Genomic DNA, 7,185 nt, shown 5'->3' on the forward strand with positions numbered 1-7,185 from the left:
TTTTCATTGAACTAATCTATACCTGACTGCTTTTTGCATTTATGATTACTCCTTTCCAGCCTACATACCCCAAAAGGAGAAAAGATTAACAAAATAAAACTCCCTTAAGGACTCATCCATCACAGCTTCAGTCAGCCCTGAAGTCATCGCCTTTCCAAATGTCTCCTTCGTCATTTATGAAATCCCAGGATCCATAGGGCCAAATTAAAATTCCTTAAACTGTGTTCACAAAATATAAATGTGATGTCATAAATTGTGCATTCAGATTACACAGTTACATGTGCAAATGCTTTATTTTTGAAAAACTGGACTATAGATTATAGTTGGGATCCTTCCAATCCCTTGGAAATTTTGAACCCTGCTGTCAGATCTCAGAAATCTGTAGGTAGGGTGTTAATGGATTTAAACACTGACTTGAGCACATAGACTGAAGAACATAAACTCTGGAGAAAACAGTGACAGACACCAATACTTTAGGGAAATTGTATATATTGTTCACCAAGAACTTTGTCCCTCAAAGATCAGTATTTTCACGTCATGAAGGTGTTTATGCTGAAGCTGACCATCTGCAACAATCTGGTCAATTGTTCTTGTAGTTTGAATGGCCACGAGTTTCTCTGCTGCTGAGGCAAAAAATGACCAATGAAGCCTTGCAAAAGGACATTTCCAGTATCCTGTGCATTGGTGTCAAGTGTAGAATTGGTGAATGGAACATTCAAACGTTAACTGAAATAGCTAAACCCATTTTCCTCAAAAAGCAGATGATGTTCAAAGCTGCATCAGGCAATCACCTCCATCTGCATTGGTCTGGTTTTGGCAGCTTTCTTGATATGGTCGTATGACTGGAAGACCAACGGATTCTGAAGCATGTGTACTGACGATGCTTCTGCATGGCTGGCGATCGCATGGTGCTAAAGCTTTGGTGGCACAGTAAGATTGCCAGTGATGGTAAGAAACTGAATATCCAGCTAGATTACCTTAAGGACATAGCGAGCAATGGATCCAGGTGGTGCTCAGTCTGCAAGGAGGCCATATCACTTAGGGATTTGCCACAATGATGAAGCAGCTTTGGATTGTCAAATCATAGGTAAAAAGTAATAAAATCCTGAGGTTCTTTTGCATTGTGCGTTGGACATTGATCTGTGTCTAAACAGTTAGTTTCCCCTGTTGCTTTTGTGCACCAAAAGAAAAACATGCTAAGAATATAAAAACTGGATTCTGCACTATCAAAAAATTGGCCAAAGAACTCAGAGAAAGGAGGAACTACTTTTAGATTTTATAGACTTCCTGAATATAAAATATTGTCAATCTTGCATTTCCAGCCGAGGGAAAACTCCCGTTACAAATAAGGCGCATTTTGCCAGCATCAGAACTGAAAATGACCTGATCAGATCTCCCTACTGCATACATCTCTTTGGAAGGGTGAATGTGCATATCCAGAATGGAATGGAATTCATTTTAAAAAACACTCTGTTTTATATTGGTCCTTTAATTTTGTGTAAATGGAATGAAGACTGTATGAAAGGAATAGTTTGATCAGAATTTAATGTACGTTATAATGTATAAGTACCTGGCTTGAAGATGTTGATATGCATTCCTCAAATTTAAGAGCTGAATGAATTGGAGATCTAGTTACTTTATTTCAGTGCAAAGCAACCGGGCATTCATCTAGTTTCTTGTTTGGGGCACTCCAAGTTAAAAAATTAATGCCACAATCTTGGGCACATCTCCTTGATCTACTTCTGCAACAAAAAAATTATAGATAACAGTGATCTAACTAAAATGCTTGGCAGCGTAAGTTGAGAGACTAGTTAACAATTAAACCAGGAGACACTTGAGTTATGCTGTGTATACTGGGAATTTTCAACTCTTAATAAATTATTATGTCCATATAACTACACACTCTTGGAGGAATTCTCTCTCCTGTTATGGCTTCTGTATGCTACTGCAGTGGAACATAGAAGCCAAAAAAAGCCCTTTAGCCATCTAGGGGAGAGTTCTAGGAGAGCTGTACACAGACACCTTTGCACGCCCCAGGGTAGGGCCCAGAGCTAGGAATATGGGTAGGGATGGGTAGGGATGGGAGCCCCTAGAATACTTTAAAGCAAGTGGGAGCTGCTCTAAGTTACGGTGCCCACCCCTACCCTGTCTGTCTGTCTAGGGGCTGTTACGCTTCTGTAAATTATGCTAGAGGCTGCTGTAAATTATGCTACCAACCTCTGGAGCAGCACAGAATAGTGGAGGGCAGGGGAGGTGCAAGAGTATCTTAAAGTTACCCTTCCCCTAGGCTGCACGCTTCTGAGCCATGCCTCTTAGAGGCACCAGAGAGAATTTCAACCTCTATTTCTTTGTCTTTTCTACATGACACTCTTTAAAATGTAATGAAATATGTGCACACCAATAAAGAAGCCTCTAACTGTTCAACTTCATGCCTGATTTTAATGTTTGATTTTTAACAGAGTACCTTTTTTTGGTAGTCCTGTCACCCCAAAGCATGACTGGGAGATACTGGCTCTGATCCAAAGCCCATAGAAGTCACTGACTTTCCATTGACTTCACTAGGGTTTGAATCAAGCCCATTCTGAGCTCTGGTACAATACACCTGGGACTGGGTTGTAAGGAAGTTACATTAAGGTATCTTTGGAACAACTGATCAATTGAGTGACTCACTTCTAGCCTATTTCTAACTAGAATTATAATGACTGAATTTGTTAGTTCCCCCCCCCCAAGAATATTCCTTTCATTATCCTATTTGTGTTTTAAAAAATCAGTACTTCTTTAGCCTTTAATCTTTGTTTAATATTGTATACTGTTAGCCATGGATTTATTTTGGGATTTTTTGTGTTATTTTTGGAAAAGAGAAGGTGTCAAACCCAAATTAGGTTTCATAGCAATGCCACTGCCTAACTGCCCTATTAGTAGCTATATACAAAGCTATTAATAGCAAGTCCTGGTCTGCAGCTTCCACATCTAAATTGTTACTGTGTAGTACAACAATGAATGGCAATAATAGGCGGTATATTAGTTATTCCACCTCAGAAAAGAACGTACCAGATTTATGAGATGCTGAGTAATGTATTATTTATTATTTGCCAGGTGGTTGTGTTGCTCTTTTACCTTTCCAGACTCTCAGGAGGTTTTATTTGTTGCAGTTTATTTGTCAGTGTACACATATATGCTGACAAGCTACCCAGTAACAGTTACATGTGACAGACTGAAAACATTGTCTCAGGGTCCTTTAGAGAAGTGGCAGGACAGCTGGGGCTGGAAGGCATGCAGTTTTTGTAAACAGAGTATGACCTTGCACTATGAACACTGAAACCTTGATTATATCCTGGGCCAAGGTCTGACTAATGTTCACATTTGCCAATACCTTAACCAGTATCTTAAATGCATATGAGTCTGCCTAATTTTGTAAACATTCCACACAAAAGATAGGACTACGGTTGAGATAAACTCTCAGAAGTCAGGAAATTCTGAAAGTTAAGGTTAAACTCTCAAACGAATTCTGCCCTCCTTCTGCATATGCTTTAAAATGGGGTCTCCTTATATCTTCTAATATTATGTGTCATCTATATAGAGAGATATAAATACAACAACAACATAAATCATTTTGAAAGCGAACTCCTCAGATGGTGTAAGCTCCATTGACTAACTGAAAAGGTCACAACTTCAGCTGGTGATCTGTTATATTGACCAGCTTAACATCTAGCTCATAGTATAAAGTAGAATTTTACAGTCTTGTATTTCAGCTTCTCCAAACTTTATTACACTAATTCCTTTTGTGTTGACATTTTCCTTGCTTTACTTCTATACACACTTGCACCCACACAGCCTGAACCTGAGCTCTGTATTATGGCAAAGCTCCCTTGAAGTTCTGCTTGATTTAAAATAACCTCGTGTAGGCCCACACAATCTGATCCAGTTGACAGATTTTCGTTACCAATCTGCCTGGGCCCATAGTTGAGGATGCGGGAAGAGAGGGGAGGTGTAAAAACTTCAAACGAAAGAATAATTTCAGTGGTTGGTATTGCAAAGCAGTACCCCAGATTCTGCAAGGATAATCCAATCTGCATTCCTCCTCAGACAACATTCCTATTGATTACACTGAAAAAGTTTACACTGAAAAAGAGCTACATTAGAAGGCTGAATGCTGCAAGCTTCTTGGAGGCTCAGCTAAAAACCAAGCACATGTATGCTTTTACCTCAACCCTGTAGGACTGAAACTACTTGTCAATCCCAATTCTCTAAAGTGAAAATGTGAGAGACCAGAGAGTTCTACTTGTAATAATTTAGATGCCAATTTTGCAGTCAGCTTCATGTGGGCCCAAGGGCCTTTGGATGGCAATGAAATAACAAGAGACAAACTAAACTAAATAAATACCAAATGGAAATGTTCTAAAATACAGTTTGAATAACATATTTCCAAAAGCAAAACTCAAGAAGTCATTCAGTTTTCTAAGTGAACTAGAGCAATCTCTGCAATTCTCAATCCCATTTGAGTTTTGAAAGGGATATTACAGCGATTACATCAAATCATTCTATTATTCTTCCATTTTGCTGAAATGAATGCCTGTAATTCCAGAATGTCTTCGTATGTTAAGCTTCAAAGATTACTGGCAAAGTACTTGGGATCATACATGCAAGCTTCCTGTTCTAATCCACTGGGCCAGATTCACCCCTAGTGTAACTTTCTTAACTTTAAATGGAGTTACAACAGGGGTGAATTTGATCCTTTTTGTTTTGGCAAACTGTGGATCTGATCCTACAAACCCTTACTGAAATAGAGAGTCCTTTCTTACGTGAGTATATGGGGCTACTTACATGAGTAAAGATTGCTGTTGTAAGTAAGGATTTGCAGAATCAGATCTTATAACCATAGGAACCTGATACTACAATCTGAATTGTGACAGAGTAAGCAGTGCAAATCAGGCCCTTGAAATATTTTTTTAAAAAAACCAACCCAACAAGAAGAAATTTATGTTTTAAATGTACAAGGTTAGCGAGGGAATGAGCCTATCAGGGTTTTCCATTCACTTCAGTGATATCAGGATTGGGCCCTAGAAGATGACTTCGAAAGGAAAAATCTCTAAACCATTCACAAATAGCCCATTAGGTAATTTTACTGAAGTCTTTTTACAACAAGAAAAGGAGGACTTGTGGCACCTTAGAGACTAACCAATTTATTTGAGCATGAGCTTTCGTGAGCTACAGCTCACTTCATCGGATGTACAGCTACAGCTGTAGCTCACGAAAGCTCATGCTCAAATAAATTGGTTAGTCTCTAAGGTGCCACAAGTACTCCTTTTCTTTTTGCGAATACAGACTAACATGGCTGCTACTCTGAAACCTTTTACAACAAGATAACTTTAGCCATTGTTATGTCTGCCAATTTAGTAAAACACTAGTTTATATATACCACACTAGCCAACATGTATGTGCATCTAATTCTCCTACCTGTGGTTTCAGACAATCCAATTTGTTATTTCACAGTGGCCTTTTTTGTCAAGTGTGACTATGGGCTTGTTAGTGCAAAGTACAAATGATGGGCTGTTTCTCATTCTCAAACAGCAGTTTCCTGAGCAGCAGTAACTCAGCTGGGTATTTTGCAAATGAAGCAGGCATAGTGTTTGCAGTTCGGTGCCTTTGATGCTGATCATTGCTGTAAAACACTGATAGTATTCCAGGGGCAATTACAAAAATAGTTTAAGCTCTTTTTCATCTGACAAACCAGAAGGTGAGGAATTCGTATACCCCAGGAAATCCTGAGAAATAAAAGCTTTGTATTTGTTTCAAGATACATTCATCGCTGCCAAACCACTTGGAAAGGCAACTTTCTGCATTTATGATTTAAGATCAGTAGGAAGTATGAATTGCAATACCCTACCAGTAAAGTTACCTCTCATGTACTACAGAATAAAACTATCAGTCTCAGTTCACTCATGATGAAAAGAGCATTTTCATTACTTCAGAGTGGAAAGATGGGACATTGGTACACTGTGCTCTGCTCTGCCTCTTTCATTTACCTTCCTGATCTCAGCTGAAAAATAATCAGAGACTTATTTGGCCTTGAAATCTCCAGTCTGAGCAGTGGCAATGGAACCCTTTTAATAGTGGGGGTGCTGAAAGCCAACCCCCTAACCCTTGTTCGCACACCCCACCCCGTGCATCGCTGGGAGCAGTGCTGTGTCTCCAGGGGGGCGGAACCCACACAGAGGTAAGGAGGCAAAGGCTGGGAGCAGAAACGGGGCTGGGAGCGGAGCCCCAGCTGCAGGGTCAGTGGCTGGGACCCTGGGAGCAAAACCTTGTGAGCGGGGAGGCCAGCTGCAGGGCCCTGGGCATGGGGCCAGTGGCCAGGGAGCGGGGCCAGCGCCCCAAGAGCAGAGCCACGGGTGCAGGACCGAGGGGGGCCCCCGAGTGTGGAGCCCCGGGCACAGGGCCAGCAGCCGGGAAGCGGGGCCAGCAGCCCCGCATAAAACCTGGGGGTGCTGCAGCAGCCCACACACCATTAGTTCCCATACCTATGAGTCTGAGGAAAAACATTTTTCAGAGTATTAAAACAAAATAGTTCTATGTAGTTCCCTTTCCTTCCTCCACCCTCAAGGTTAATCTATTTCTTCTTGAATTAAAATGATGAATCAAGGCAAGTGTACCGCAGGTATGTAGTCAGTTGCAGTGATGACTATAGACCCAGATAAGTGATTCTGCAAGCTCAAAAATGTTGTATGAAACTGTTGTGAAATAAATGCAAGATAGTATTGAGAAAGGCAATATTTAATGCAATGTGGATGTTTTCTATCTGGCAGTGTATTGCGTCTTAACAACCTGGGTGGTATTTCAGTCACTGGCTAGATCTCCCAGTATGTTTAGGTTTGGTCTGCATGCTTTCAAACTATCATTTGTATAGTTTGGTATGCTAAAGGGATGGACACATTTAATGGGTGAAATTCTGTTTGGAAGGAAAGGAGTACTTGTGGCACCTCAGAGACTAACAAATTTATTTGAGCATAAGCTTTGGTGAGCTACAGCTCACTTCATCGGATACAATGGTAATTCTCTAACAGGTGTGTGTATAGGGTGAGGGTAACCTTTATGGAAAGTATTTGTAAACAAGTGTCATAGATGGAGCTATAGCAAATTAGCAGTCATGTTCGTCTGTTAGTTGAAAATCAGCTTAAATCACTG

Source organism: Natator depressus, chromosome 4 (assembly GCF_965152275.1).
Source record: "Natator depressus isolate rNatDep1 chromosome 4, rNatDep2.hap1, whole genome shotgun sequence".
NCBI classification, from domain to species: Eukaryota; Metazoa; Chordata; order Testudines; family Cheloniidae; genus Natator; species Natator depressus.